General features: G+C 45.5%; 1 protein-coding gene across 5 annotated transcripts in view; it reads left to right on the top strand.

The window, feature by feature from the left end:
* Positions 1–16,489, top strand: part of LOC146853909 (olfactory receptor 8U1-like) — a 209,592-nt gene that overhangs the window by 147,156 nt on the left and 45,947 nt on the right. The window contains exon 3 of one of the 5 annotated variants that reach the window (XR_014981154.1): positions 14,550–15,529. The exons of the other annotated variants lie outside the window; for them this stretch is intronic. The gene's annotated coding sequence lies outside the window, so the exon portion shown is untranslated. Of the gene's footprint in view, positions 1–14,549; positions 15,530–16,489 lie in introns of those variants that run through there. 5 annotated transcript variants of the gene reach the window in all.

Below are 16,489 nucleotides of genomic sequence, written 5' to 3'. Positions count from 1 at the left end.
CATTGAGACGACGCAGATATGTATTACTGTGAAAATATGATGTCCGATGCACACAGACCCTGCTTACGTGGAAATCCACATGTGGCATGGTGTGCGTACATGTGTGCCATGCCCATCTCCACACAGACACATGTTGGATGCAGCAACAGCAGATGTAGTTGACAGAACACTAACAGCAAGCTCATGGGAACCCATGACACACACCTGACATAGTCACATAGGGGCACGCTGATCGTGAAATGTCAGTTGATAGAGTGTCCCTGACCCTGGCATCAGGTGACAGGTGGGAGTGGTGGTGACTGTGCCATGCCCGTGATGCTGTGCATGACACGTTTGTACTACAGACACACATGTGCATAGTGTGAAGGTGAAGTGTGCCACATAGTGCCCCATCACACATGACGTGTACACAGGTCATCACACAACAATTGTGCAACTACATGAGAAGACCTGTGCAATTTCAATGCCTGACACACCTATGCCCTGCACATGAAAGTATGCAATGACAATGACTTGATGTACAGCCTTGTGCGAGTCGGAGACCTCCATTCCTGGCGTGTGCGCCTCGTATCACCAGTGTAAGCGTGTGATACGCACTGTACACGCGCTCTGAGAGCATGTGTATGGTGTGTATCACTATTGTAGTGTTGCCATTGGGGTACGCGTGATACGCACCACACACCCGCTCTCAGAGCGTGTGTACGGTCCGTATCACTATTGTAGTGGTGCCGTAGGGGTACGCGTGATGCGTACCGTACACAAGCTCTCAGAGCGTGTGTATGGTACGTATTACGATTGTAGTGGTGCCGTAGGGGTACGCGTGATGCGTACAGTACACATGCTCTGAGAGCGTGTGTACAGTGCGTATCACTATTGTAGTGGTGCCGTAGGTGTACATGTGATGCGTACCGTACACCCCCTCTGAGAGCGTGTGTACGGTGCATATCACTATTGTAGTGGTGCCGTTGGGGTACGCATGATACGCACCGTACACACGCTCTCAGAGCGGGTGTACGGTCCGTATCACTATTGTGGTGATGCCATAGGTGTACGCGTAATACGCACCGTACACCCGCTCTGAGAGCGTGTGTACGGTGCGTATCACTATTGTAGTGTTGCCGTTGGGCTACGCATGATACGCACCGTACACCTGCTCTCAGGCCGTGTATACAGTCCGTATCACTATTGCAGTGGTGCCGTAGGGGTACGCGTGATGCCTACCATACACACGCTCTGAGAGCGTGTGTGCGGTGCGTATCACCATTGTAGTGGTGCCATAGGGGCACGCGTGATACACACCGTACACACACTCTGAGAGCGGGTGTATGGTCCGTAACACTATTGTAGTGGTGCCGTACATGTACACGTGAAACGCACCGTACATGTGTGTGGATTTTCAAATTTCACAGGGGAGAAGTATTAGGCCAAAAATGCATGCTGGTTGTCATGGAAACAGAGATTTCAGTTGCAATGTGTCCATCAGGTGGGCTGGAAGAGTCAGTTGGCCAACAATTACAATGTTGCAAAGTGTTGTTTTCCTTGCAATGATGCTCAAAATTTGAACCATGCAAATACGTGTCATTGGTGTATGTTTAAAGGGATTGGAGAAAACGTAGGATGCTAATGAGTCTGACCAATCACCAGGTACTCCTGTAAATGAATGCCCATCAGCAAGACAGATATAAGGCAGCTAGAACCCATGAGAGGGCACTTGCCTGCACAACTTTCCTGTCGACCACACTGCTGCTGTCTCTGCTTCCTCTGGCACCATGTCACGGACTATGGAGAGGGCCCAGCCATTCACCAGCGAGGAGAATGAAGCATTGCTGGATGTCCTCCTCCCACAGTACCCCAAGCTGTATGGGAGACCAGGGGAGCAGGTGAGTGCTGACTCCACTACCTTTGACTGTGCACCTTTTTGGTGACTGTCACTTCTGGCATTGTGTCCAGGTGTGACAGTCATGCAATGTTGTTTAGAGTGGGTCCCAGGGGGAGGAAAGGCTTATGTCTCTCATGCAGAGCATGATGTAGTTCCTGTGTGCACTCCCCACTTGCATTATGCTTACTGTGACATTCACTGCATAGTGCATGACACATTCAGCGTTGCAAATCCTTTGTTGATTTTTTAAATACAGTCCTGAGGTGATTGGGTGATCCCCCCGGTGTGACAGGTGAATGTACCCACAGATGTGTCTGAGTTGAGTGGACCTGTGGTGAGACTGTCCAAGTGATGTGTATGACCTCCTGGACATTGATGTGTGTGAATGTTCCTTGTCATGTGGGTGAGTGTCTATGTGAAGTGTTGCACCACAGCTGCATGGAGGAGGCAACAGCTCTACCCATCTGATGTGAGTAGTAAGCTGTTCTGTGTGTCTGACTTGCAGAGCTAGCACGACACCTGTGACACCCCACAGGCAAGTGGCACATGTGCAGAGTGAGGTTTGTATCCACTGTTGGCAATGGCAGGTGATTGATCTGTGCCTGGGTGTGTCTGTGTACTCTGCTGAGGTTGCGTCAGTGGACTGGGTCATGTGACTGCTTGGAGGTGCTGTCCATCAGCCTGCTGTTGCATGTGATGCACAGTGTGTGCCCTGATCAGGGAGTGTTTTGCACCCCTTATGCCACCTGTGTACTTTCAATGCCATGTAGTTCATTGGGGCTTCCACAGAGGGCAATGTGTATTTGAGAATGCTGCAATTCCCTAGCAGCATCCTATGCCCTGTTCAACATATCAAAGATGTTCAAATGTGTGTCTCTGGGCATGGAGCTGGTGTAGTTATGTTGTCTCACTTTGTCATCCTCACAGGTAACTGCCTACGAGAAGGGGGTGATCTGGAGGGAAATCATAAGGGCCGTGAGATCGGCGGGCGATCGCAGTCGGCGCCTAGCCCAAGTCCGCAAAAGGTGGCAGGACATCCGGTGCTGGACCCGGCGGATCGCCCGGGTCCATCTGGGGCTCCCTCCTCCGTGCCCCCATGGTGGGTGCCGGCGCCTGACCCCCCACATGATGTGTGTCCTGGCGGTGGTCTTCCCTGACCTGGATAGGCAGTTACAGGAGAGACTGCAGCAAGGAGGGGGTAGGTACAGGGATGTTTGTTGTGTTGTGTGTCAGCAGCTTTTGGAAGTGTTCTGCTGGTATTCCTCTGCACCCACCCCCATGTCTCTGTCCACTGCTGGTAGTCCTCTGCACCCCCCCATGTCTCTGTCCACTGGTGGGAGTCCTCTGCACCCACCCACATATGTCTGTCCACTGCTGGGAGTCCTCTGCACCCATCCCCATGTCTCTGTCCACTGCTGGGAGCCATATACATACACCCCTCACATGTCTCTGTCCACTGCTGGTATTCCTCTGCACCCGCATCCATGTCTCTCTCCACTGCTGGTAGTCCTTTGCACCCCCCATGTCTCTGTCCACTGCTTGGAGTCCTCTGCACCCACCCCCATGTATCTGTCCACTGCTGGGAGTCATATACACACACCCCCATGTCTCTGTCCACTGCTGGGAGTCCTCTGCACCCACCTACATATGTCTGTCTGTGACAGCTGCTCCTCCCAATGGTGTTATAAATGCCCGCCTATTTGGCGGTCATTTATACATTTCCCCGGTGGTCCCTCCACCAGGGATATGGAGTAATTTACTTCATTGCCCTTGTAGTACTATGGGCCATCCATCAAGATCATGGGTCATAGTCTTAACCACTTTTCAAGAAAAAGAAAGACCATTCCATAGACCTTTCCTAAACAGATGACTGGAACATGGCATGAACCTCTCAGTTCCGCCACGAGTGACAGATCCAAAGGATCGTTGTAGACTGGCTAGTTGGTAGAAAAGAATATGAGCCAGTATTTGATCATTTTGATAGTGCCCATAAAGAAGATCAGATCCTTTCTACTCTGCTCTGAATGCGGATTTAACACCCTGGGCTTCTATCTTTAAAAAAAAACAGGATTCCTGCACTAACAATGCTTATTGCAGTCACAGCCCATGATAAGAAAAAGCAAGTTCGGTCTACCTTTGAGGGTGTTTAAAAAAAATATCGAGTTGCTAATATCGATGTACAAGAATATTAGGTTTAAAATATCGTGACATGAAAATAACAATGTCAAGAATATCGATTTGAAGGTAAGTACTATGAATTTTTAAAATACAAAAGTCATTAATATTGTTTGCCAAAATATAGTTTTTTAATATATCGTATTTTAATTTGTGTTTTTTAATTTATTATTTATTTTGAGTGCATTTAATGTCATGTTTTTGTATCTGTTGTTTGTTTTTTTAATATATATGTTACATTTTTAGCTGTTATTAAATTTAATTTAATTAAATTTTGTGTTTTTTAGTTTTTCAGCTGACTGTGAGTTTACAGGGGACTAGGGTGGGAAGTAATTTAATTATAATACATTAATGATTATCTTTTATTTAATAATGTTTATTAAATTGTTACTTAATTGTGTTAATTATGCTTTTAATTTTTGTGGGTAAATTGTAGCTGGTTGTGTTGTTTATCAGGATAAAGGGTGGGAAATAATGTATTTTTCATTAATAATTAGTTGTTAATTATTACTAGTTGATTAATTGATAATTCATTATGTTAAAGTTGTAATTTTTGTAGGTGGGGTTGTGGGGCTATCGGTGTGAAGGGGTGTGAAGTAAATTATTTTTAATTAATTAATCATTAGTGAAGAATTAATATTAATTAATTAATTGACAATTAATTATATTGATTGTTTAATTACATTTTGTTAGGTGCAGGTTTTGGGTTTATAGGGGTGAAGGCTGGGTATTGAATTCATTTTAATTCATTTATAATTAGTTGATACATACTGTTACTTATTTAATTGAATATTAATTTTAAGTGTGTTATACATTTGAATTTTTTTATATTAGGTGCAGGTTGTATGGATTATAGTGTTAAAGGTGGGAATTTTATTAATTTTAATGGTGTATAATTTCTTTTCTAATTAAAATTATTTGTTTAATTGATAATTGATTGTTCTAATTGTGTGATTTTGTATTGATTTAGATGTGGTTTCTTGGTTTTTTTGAGATATGGGGTGGGAAGTAAATTAATTATAATTAATATTTGTTTAATTCATATTAATTATTATTTTAATAATTAATTATGTTAACTGTGTGAATGATTTTTTGTTAAATGTTATGAGTGTGTTGTGTGTTTTGTGTGGATTTATTGTGGGAAGTATGTTATTTATAATAAATTAATAATTAAATGTAATTTATATTAATAGTGTAAATTTTTAGGTACAGGTTTTGAATTTTGTGGTGTTATGGGCTGAGAAGTATCTAAAATAAATGTATGTAATAATTTATATTTTTGTTAATAAATAATTTCTATATAAAAATACTATTTTTAATTTTTTTGTATTTTATTTATAATAATATTTCTATGTGATATGTGTTAATTTTTTAATTTTTTTAAAATAAATATATTTTTAGGTTTTTTGAACATAATTATTGTTTTTTCATTTACTTTGTTTTTAAAATATTTTTTTAGTTGATGCAATTTTTTTTACGTATTGCATAATGATCAGCAGCAACCCAACCTTAGAGCAAGGAAAAAGGACTCCACAGTTCCCCAAAGGTTTACAAGCAACGTATCTACACGGATTTCACTTCAAATGGGATTATAACAAAAACACAAACCAGAGCCACACTCACGGAAAGGAAGTTCCACCACCTGATCCACTTATAAATTGGCAAACTGGCCAAAATGATAGCACTTTTGGAGAAGGATGACTGGAATGTGGAGAGGACCTTTGTCAAAAATCGAAAGTGTGAGAAAGTAAAATAATTTTTGGAGTGGATTGGTGTCCATCAACAGCTCATATGTGGGGTTCCACAGCGTTCCTAATTGAGCCCATCTTTTGTTAGTTTATATGAAGGGCGGGTGAAATATTCCGCTCTGCCCGTGGAATTTACAACATTTTGGCCTATTCGCATTACTCTTTAACACAGAGTTCTGGATAATTCCCATAATGTCCAAAATATGTGAGCTGGGGAGCGCAAGTGAGATTTGGCGTCCCTTAGCGTGATTTACCTAGCCTATGGGTGTTCTCGAGCGCTCGCGGTCACAGGGCTGTGACTCGAGTAGATCTGCTGCTGCTCAAGTAGATTTTCAAGCAGCAGCAAAAAAAAATTTGAATGGCTGCACACTTAAGCACAATGCATGGTGCTACTCAAGCTGATTTTCAGTGCTACTTGCGCTACTGCCACTAAATTGTAGTGCAAGCTACATATTTTCTGCACGTTGGGGGGGATTCCACAGAATTTTCTGTAACTCCACGGAATTCCAAGAAGGGAAACTCAGCAAGATCCACCAACCGTTACATATATATAAAAACCTCTGGATAATCTCATTACCTCTTTTAGGTTTCAATTTTTCTCTTACTCTGTTGACACCCTCATTATTTTCTGGCTGGATAGTGGAAAGCCTAGCCTTTACCATTACTTTCAACAGTGATTGAAATATGTGGCTTACTGGATGAATGTCATTTCATTGAGAAAAAAAGTTGATAAATCTGATGGGCCCAATTCACAGAACAAACTTAAGACAAAATCCTAAACTTAGTCCCATTTTGGTGTTCACAGAATGCACTTACTACTTCTGGTATTCACAGAATGAACTTACTACTTTTGCGATTCACAGAATAAACTTACTACTTTTGCTATTCACAGAATGGATTTACGACTACTAACTTTACGTCCGCACTCGGGCCGGAAATTCCGGGCCGGAGGCGGAGCTTCTGGCCCGGAGGCGGGGCTTCCGGCCGGAGGTGGAGCTTCCGGCCCAGAGGCGGAGATTTTGGCCATGGCTAAATCTCCGCCACTAATAAGAATAAAGAAACGTGGCTAAGAGGGATCAATCTCTTGTTTATTTTTACTCAAGAAACAATTAATTTTCTCGGTAATAACTTATTTCTTATAAAAAACTATATTCATCATTATTTATCAGGGACGAATATCTTTTGGTGAACATCAGAACACTTCAACACATAATATATACAAATTTGCACAAACATGAAACAAAACAACAACCTCTATCTACAATTTCATTAAATCATATGAATACAAATACACATACACTTTATGTACACAGAAAATTATCAAGAATCAATTCCCCTAATCGTGGTTCCAAATCAATGTATACTTGTTATTTACAGTAATACATTTGGAGGAAATCCTTTTTGGCATCCGAGGTATTACTCCTCTCCTATTGTTTTATGTGTCTGCCAAACAAAAATAATTCTTAGATCAACACAATCAGTGGATTCCTCCTACGTCAATATGTCGACGCGTTCGCGTTTCAGCCTCCAAATATTTGGCCTCTTCAGGACGGGGATAACAAACTATCTACAAAATGGTATGATAAAGTAAAAATAAATTAATAACAACAACTATTTATCTCAAGCTATCCCAGATTAGCCCATGCAGTGCTCGGAAGGACCACGCGTGAAGGACTCAGCGAAAACACGGGAACACAACCTTAGTCCCAATCAACTTAAAATGTGATGTTTTAATACAAACACGGTGGGGTGCAACAGCAAGGGTTTTAAGGAAGTGGGTGAGGGAAGGATAAATTCTCAAATGGTAGTGATTACTACCTGGAGTGCGAGAGACTGGCCGGAATCCCCACCTCCGGGCCGGAAGCTCCGCCTCCGGGCCAGAAGCTCCGCCTCTGGCCTGGAAGATCCACCTCCGGGCCGGAAGCCCCTCCTCTGGGCTGGAAGCTCCGCCTCCGGGCCGGAATTTCCGGCCCGAGTGAGGACGTAAAGTTAGTAGTCGTAAATCCATTCTGTGAATAGCAAAAGTAGTAAGTTTATTCTGTGAATCGCAAAAGTAGTAAGTTCATTCTGTAAATACCAGAAGTAGTAAGTGCATTCTGTGAATACCAAAATGGTACTAAGTTTAGGATTTTGTCTTAAGTTTGTTCTGTGAATCAGGCCCGATATCTTAGGGGTCTATTAGAATGGCGGTTGGAAAACCAGCCCTAATGCCATGGTAGCGGAAATCAACCGTCCGCCTGTACCGCGGCAAAACCGGCGGTCCAATGAGGATCAACCGCCCAAAACATCAGACCGCAGCAGAATGAGACCACCAAAGACCACCCGTAGCGGGCGGAGCAGGCAAAAATCCGTCCGCGGCAGTTGGATTTGCTGCAGAAACACAACAGACCACCGCCAGGACAGAGCAGAGACTGCATGGAAAATTAGGATATCCCTGATGTGACCCCGGTATGTTCTGCTGTTTCCGACCGCTGCAGTCACAAACAGTGATGAATGGGAGATCCGGCGGAAGGGCTGTAGCATAGCCATCGCTGTGGACGCTCCATGAAAAAAATGACAGACGACTAAAAAATATCACAAGAAGGCCGCCAAGTGCACACAGCACACTAGCCCTGTCCCCAAAAACCCCTAACACAACCCAATGACAGACCCCCATGGCAAATTCAAAAATACAAATCTTAGGACAACCCACACAACACACCTGACAGCAATACTTCATCTTGGCACACCCACATAGCTGAGCATAAAATCTGCCCCTTCCCTGACCAGAATCCTTTGCAATACTCCACAACTGAAGGGCTGACCACCAGAGCACAAAGGAGAGGCAAATATACACACATCACACCAGGACAATAACACACACATACCACCCCACCACCCCATGTGAACGTCATTAGGAGGTCCTGGACAATATTCACAGGAACTGCGATATTTGTAACATTAGCTTCTGCACTGAATTGGAAGTCTCCTCCCATCCCACCGACCCCCTACCGCCACTTTGAAAGTACATTGTATTCAGGCAGCTCTAATTAATTCCCGCTCATTAGTGAAACATCCCTTTGACATATTTGAGCTACTATCAGATGAGCAGCTAGATTTACTTTTTGTGACAGAAACATGGCTTAAGGAGTTTTCTAACCCAGCTATTGAGTTGGCTGTACCTAGGGGGTATAAAATAGCCAGGGCAGACCACAAAGTGGGTAGAGGTGGCGGAATAGCGGTGTTAGTGAGGGAGGCATGGGGTTTTTACCCAAGAGGAGTCCCAGGCTGATGGTGAGGTTCTGAATATTTCCATCATCATATCGTCCCACTTTACACTGGGTGGCTTACTGGTGTATAGACCCCCCGGCCCCACGGGAGCCTTTCTGAGAGCTCTGCATGAGGTAATTATCCCCAGGGCTTTGCGCTTCTCACAATTCTTGCTCCTCGGTGATTTCAACATCCATTGGGATCGAGGGGAGGCAAGTGATATGAGGGATTTACGGGACTCGATTAACCTGGCTCAATTCACCCAATGGACTAGCTCTCTGTCTCATAGTAGGGGGCATATTTTATACCTGATTTGATGCAACTTTCCTCTAAGTGTCAAAGAACCCCTTCAAACATCTTGGTTGGATCATTATTTGATCCAATTTTCACAGACCATTCAGATGCCACACTTTACTAAGGGACATCCACAAAGCAGACCTTCTCCAGGAATTTACCCTTCGGCTCTGAGCAGGGTGGGTGAAATATTCTGCTCTGCCCGTGGAATTTACAACATTTTGGCCTATTCGCATTACTCTTTAACACAGAGTTCTGGCCTACTTCCAATAATGCCCAAAATATGTGAGCTGGGGAGCTCAAGTGAGATTTGGCATCACCTAGCATGATTTACCTAGTATGTGGGTGTTCTTGAGCAGTCGCGGTCACAGGGCTGCAACTCGAGTAGATCTGCTGATGCTCAAGTAGATTTTCAAGCAGCATCAGCAAAAAAAAAATTTGAATGGCTGCACACTTAAGTACGATGCATGGTGCCACTGAAGCTGATTTCCAGTGCTACTTGCGCTACTGCCACTAAGTTGTAGTGCAAGCTGCATATTTTCTGCCCGTTGGGGGAATTCCACAGAATTTTCTGTAACTACACGGAATTCCATGAAGTGAAACTCAGCAAGTTCCACCCACCCTTACTTATACGTAAAAACCCCTGGATAATCTCATTGTCTCTTTTAGGTTTCAATGTTCCTCTTACTCTGTTGATTCCCTCATTGTTTTCTGGCTGGAGAGTGGAAAGCCTAGCCTTTACCATCCCTTTCAACAGTGATTGAAATCTGTGGCTTAGTGAATGAATGTCATTTCATTGAGAAACAAAGTTGATAACTCTGAGGTCTGAGGGGTCTATTAGGATGGCGGTTGGAAAACCACCCCGACAGCCATGGTAGCGGAAATCAACCGTCCGCCGGTACCACGGCAAAACCAGCAGTCTGATTAGGATCAACCGCCCAAAAAATGATACCACGGTGGAATGAGACCACCAAAGACCACCCGTAGTGGGCGGAGCAGGTAAAAATCCATCCACGGCAGTCGGATTCACGGCAGAAACACACTAAACCGCTGCCAGGACAGCAGAGAGACTGCACGGAAAATTAGGATATCCCCGATGTGACCGTGGTATGTTCCGCTGTTTCCGACCACTGCGGTCTCAAACAGTGATGAATGGGAGATCCGGCGGAAGGGCTGTAGCATAGCCATCGCTGCGGACGCTCTGTAAAACAAATGACGGATGACTAAAAAAAAATCACAAGAAGGCCACCAAGTGACACACAGCAAACTAACTCTGTCCCGAAAAACACCTAACACATCCCAATGACACACCCCCATGGCAAATTCAAAAATACATATACCCAGACAACCCACACAACACACCTGACAGCAGTACTTCATCTTGACACACCCACATAGCTGAGCATAAAACCTGCCCCTTCCCTGACCAGAATCCTTTTCAATACTCCACAACTGAAGGGCTCAACACCAGAGCACAAAGGAGAGGCAAATCTGCACACATCACACCAGCACAATAACTCACATACACACCACCCCACCACCCCATGCAAACGTCATTGGGAGGTACTGGACAATATACACAGGAACTGCGATATTTGTAACTTTAGATTCTGCACTGAATTGGAAGTCTGCTCCCATCCCACTGCCCCCCCTACAGCCACTTTGAAAGGATTTTGCATTCGGGCGGCTCTAATTAATTCCCGCTCATTAGTGAAACATGCCTTTGACATATTTGAACTACTATAAGATGAGCAGGCTAGATTTACTTTTTGTGACAGAAACATGGCTTAATGAGTTTTCCAACCCAGCTATTGAGTTGGCTATACCTACGGGGTATAAAATAGCCATGGCAGACCGCAAAGTGGGTAGAGGTGGTGGAATAGCAGTGGTGGTGAGGGAGGCGTTGGTCTTTACCCAACAGGAGTCCCAGGCTATCGATGATGGAGAGGTTCTGAATTTTTCCATTGTCATATCGCCCCACTTTACACTGGGGGTAGCACACTGGTGTATAGACACCCCAACCCCAGGGCAGCCTTTCTGAAAGCTCTGGATGAGGTCATTGTTCCCAGGGCTTTGCGCTACTCAAAATGTTTGCTCCTCGGTGATTTCAACATCCATTGGGATCGAGGGGAGGCAAGAGATATGAGGGATTTTCGGGACTCGCTTATCCTGGCTCAACTCACCCAATGGATTAGCTCTCCGTCTCATAGTGGGGGGCATATTTTAGACCTGATTTGTTCCAACTTTCCTCTAAGTGTCAAAGAACCCTTTCAAACATCTTAGTAGGTTCATTATTTGATCCAATTTTCATGGACCATTCAGATGCCACACTTTACTAAGGGGCATCCCTAAAGCAGATCTTCTCCAAGATGTAACCCTTCGGCTTTGAGCAGGGTTCTGTCAGGCACACGCCCTTTCATTGCTACAAATCTGGAGGGAGCTCTAGAGAGCTTTTGTAATTGGATCTCTCAGGCAGTTGAATACTTATCTCCACCTCTCACTAATAAGCGAGCTAGAAACGCCCTTTCAAAGCCCTGGTATACTAGCAAGCTTAAGAAGCTAAAACAGCTCTGTAAAAAACTAGAACGTAGCTGGAGACTTGCCTATTGCCCCTTGGCCAAAACAGCATTGAGAAAGGCCCAGAGAGGTAATTATGTTGCAATTAAGGAGGCTAAAAGCAGCTACTACATGGAACGGATTGCTCTGTCCAAAAATAATTCAAAGGAAATTTTCACTATCGTGCAGAGCTTTTTGACCCCTGAAGCTGAGCAAATTTTCTTACCAGCTTCTGTGGCATGGTGCGAAAGGCTGTCCTGCTATTTCATTGATAAGATTTAGGCGATTCAGGACAACTTTGGGACTAGCTCACCTGGTCAGGCAATGGATTCTTGTAGGAATTTTACAGTGTCCAATTTTCATGTTTCCCCCTGATGGGGTTCTCTCCTATTGGCTTGCCTGACTCTTTGTCGATCCTTAAATCCTTGAAATCTGGTTCCTCTGCGGCTCCTTGTCTAGAAAGATTAATAGCAGCGGCTGCCGAGGTGGTTAAACCTGAAGTCAATACCATCATAAACATCTTACTTCAGACTGCCATAGTTCTACCGGAGTCCAAACTACTACCATTATTAAAAAAGGCTTCCCTAGATCCTAATATGCCAGCTAGCTATCGACCCATATCTCTTCTCCCAGCCGTGGCAAAGGTGTGTGAAAAAGCAGTCTACAAAAAGTTGTTCACCTTTGTGAAGACATCCAGAGCCCTTCATCCTGCTCAATCGGGATTAACGGCAACATATAGTGCAGAGACAGCCCTGGTCGAAATATGCCAATAACATAACACAACATAACAACTGCACCTCAATTTTTTAGCACCTCACACACCATGGCAACACATAAAATGCCCAAATTCACAGAGCGTGAGTTGTCAGTCATGGTAGATGAGATAATCAGAGTAGAACCACAAGTGTTGGGTATCCTGGTCCAACAGACACCATAAGCCACAAGAGCACAAATGTGGGCAAGGATAGTCAACAAGGTCAATGCAGTAGGGTCCACCACGTGCTCCAAAAAGGAAATCATGAAGCAGTAGCATGACCTGAAGAGAGTTGTGAAAGAAAAGAGGAACAAGAACCGTGTATTACAACAACCAAACTTACAGGTAGGTAGCCATCTTCCCAGGAAGTGGCGTTTGGGGTTGGGAGGCCTGCACTACAACTCCCACCAGGTAACCCTGTCCCACCCCTGAGCAGGATGTAGCACTCCACCACAACCAGAAGCATGTGGTAGCCATTGTATTGTTCACCTTCACCTAACAGGTAGGTAGTCATGTTAACAGGGAGGGGTGTGTGTGAGGCGAGGACAACAACTCCCAACAGTCCCCCGTGTCCCACCCCTGAGCAGGATGGAGCACTCTCTCCCACCCAGAAGCATGTGGCAGCCATTGCATTATTCACTCTCATCTAACAGGTAGGTAGCCATCTTAACAGGGAGGGTGTGTGTTTGTGTGAGGCCAGTACTACAACTCCCAACAGTACCCCTTGTCCCACCCCTGAGCAGGATGGATCATGCCCTCCCACCCAAAGGCATGTGGCAGCCATTGTATTGTTCACATTAAACTAACGGGTAGGTAGCCATTTACCAAGGTTGTTCTGTTTGTGATTGGGAGGCCTGCACCACTACTCCCACCATGCCCCCTTGTTCCCCAGCACATCAAGGTGGAACATTCCCTCCCACCCAGATGCATGTGTCAGCCATTGCATTGTTCACTTTACACTAATAGGTAGGTAGCCATTTACCAAGGTTGTTCTGTTTGTGAATGGGAGGCCTGCACCACTACTCCCAACATGCCCCCTTTTTCCCCAGCTCAATAAGGTGGAGCACTCCCTCCCATCCAGATGCATGTGTCAGCCATTGCATTGTTCACTTTAAACCAACAGGTAGGTAGCCATCCTATGCACTCGTGTCCCACCCCTGAGCAGGATGGAGCCCTCCACCACACACACAGAGAAATGTATCATAAATTCCACCCAAATGTGACAATAGAACAGGTAAGTAGACAGTGCATGCACCAAGCCATTCGTTTCAAAAAGCATGGTGCCATACGACAACACCAGTCCTCTCATCCCACAAAAATTAACACAGATCCAATTGCCACTTACAGTGTGCAGACAGCTAAGCAAATGTAACTGTCACAGCAACCAAAGTGTGACTCACTAATTCACATGTTGATGAAAGTCTGTGCACAATCATGCACAGCACTGAATGACATGTGTAAGTGCCATGGGGGCAGAGCATCAAGGACCACATGAAAACAAATCAAGCATGGTCTGTAGTACAAATTGAGATTTACACATGACATGACAAAGGTATTCATGAGATAACAATGGCTAGTTCATGCTCAGATGTAACGTCTGCCAGGCAGAGTAATGAACTGAGATGCGTCACATAAATTTGTTGTGGCGCTAGTCGTTAGATGACAACATGTCCTTGCAATCACAAAATATGCATGTGGCGCATGGTATGTATTGACATTTCACACCATGGACAAGTAATGCATCTACCTCCATATCTTGTCATGATGCACAGTAGTGTGCAGACATACAATGTGATAACTAGTACACTGTGTGGTGTATAACCTGTGAATAAGATACATCTAACACCAAGCTTGAGTGGTGCACTTCAATGACCATTTCCCCTCTGTCCCACAGGTGACCAAGAACTGACTGCAGAGGGCAACAACGCCAACCTGCAGAGCCAGTCTCCCCCCCGGAACATGGACACTCGGATTATGACTCCCTAGATTCTGAGGATGCGGAGCTCGAAGCCAGCCCATCTAGCGTACCAAGGCGCATCAGGTCCCAGGACCCCATTGTCTCCCCCAACATATCTGCAGTAACAGCAACATCTATGCAGACCCCTGCTGTAATGGCCTGTGTGGCCTCCACCACCACCACCAACACCGCCACCCCCAGTGCTGCCTGTAACACTCTCCCTGCACCAGAGTATGACCACCCCGCACCACCAATTGAGGAGGGCAGGGAGAGTGTGCGGGTGCCTACAGTGGTGAGGCAACAGGTCTGTGGCAGCAGGGCAGGTGCGAGGGCAAGGGTCAGTAAAAGACAACCGGACACTGGGACCGAAGCCCTGGACAACATCACCAGAGTCCTTGGGGCCTATGAACAGGCCCAGGGATGAGCGGGCCAGGCTGAGGAAGATTCACGTGAGCTCCGCATGCTCCCAAGATCCATGTGCACCCGCATGGGCCAAATTGTGAACCTATTGGGCCAGCTAGTGGCAGTACTGATGGACAGGTCTGTGCTACAACCAACACCTCCACCTCTCTCTGGTGGTTCGCAGGATGACAGTTCACCATCCTCCCCTGTGGCCACAGGGATGAGTCCTCAAACCCCACTGACCCTGAAGCAGAGGCCCCCCCTGCCAAACGATCAAGGGGCCATCCCAAGAAATCCCAGGGAAGATCCCATGGCAAAGCACCTGCCAAACGCCAGTCACAGATCCAGCCATGATGGCAACCCCCTTCACTACTGCATTGACTTTTTGGACTGTCCTTCCCCACACTGCCTTGTGAATGGCATCTGTCTTTTGGACTGGGTCATGGTGACTACTCGATTATCTCATGTACCATCACTGATCACCCTATTGTAAATATTCACCCCCCTGTCACATGTCCCCATTGTAAATAAAAACTCCTTACACACTTACACACAGATGTCGTTGTGTCTGCTCCGTGTTTATTCCAGGATGTGCAGTCTTCACCATGATTACAATGTACCTGGAGTATGGATTGTATGTAGGCAAGGAGAGGCTGAAGGGACCTAGGAAAACACAACAGAACACTATTTACTAGTCAGGTGTTGGCATCACTGCCATCGCACAACACTTGTCATCAAGGTACTCCAATCTGCACACATTACAATGAGCAACAGTACTGACATAAACATACTGTAGATGTGCATAACTACCCTGTCCCAGAAACATTGGCAGCCAGCACCGAGTCAACAACAGGGTGCAGTCACAAAGCTCACATACACCTTGCCAACAACAACAACATAAGCAGACAATGGCTCCGTTGTACATTGTCACTAACCTTCTGGTGAAGTAGTGATTGATGAGCTGTTGACGCAGGTCTACACCTTCCTCTTCTCCAATATCCTCATCACTGGACATGAGTTGGTTTGCAGGCGGAGGCCTTGGCTGCTCATCAGCATCCAGGAGCAGGGGGATCTCCTTGCACAAGGCCAGGTTGTGGAGTATGCAGCATGCAACTACAATCTGACACACCTTCTTGGGCAAGTACATCAGTGCACCTCCGGTCTTATCTAGGCAATGGAAACGTGACTTCAGGAGACCAAAAGTACGCTCCACCACATGACGTGTCCTCCCATGGGCATCATTGTAGCGGACTTCAGCTGATGTCCTGGGATTCCGCAGTGGGCGCAGCAACCAAGGACGGTTGGGATATGCTGAATCACCTAGGTGGGAGATACACAGAGCAACGTGGTAATGTAACTGTGGCAGAGGATAGCATGTCACACACACAGCACGCTACCGGACTCTTCGTACTCACCCACAATCCATGCATGCTTCGGAAGCAGATTATCCATCAGTCGTGGCACAATGCTGTTAC

Source organism: Triturus cristatus, chromosome 4_1, assembly GCF_964204655.1.
Source record: "Triturus cristatus chromosome 4_1, aTriCri1.1, whole genome shotgun sequence".
Taxonomy (NCBI): Eukaryota; Metazoa; Chordata; class Amphibia; order Caudata; family Salamandridae; genus Triturus; species Triturus cristatus.
The sequence above is the reverse complement of the archived record's forward strand: the minus strand, read 5'-3'. Positions and strand labels throughout refer to the sequence as shown.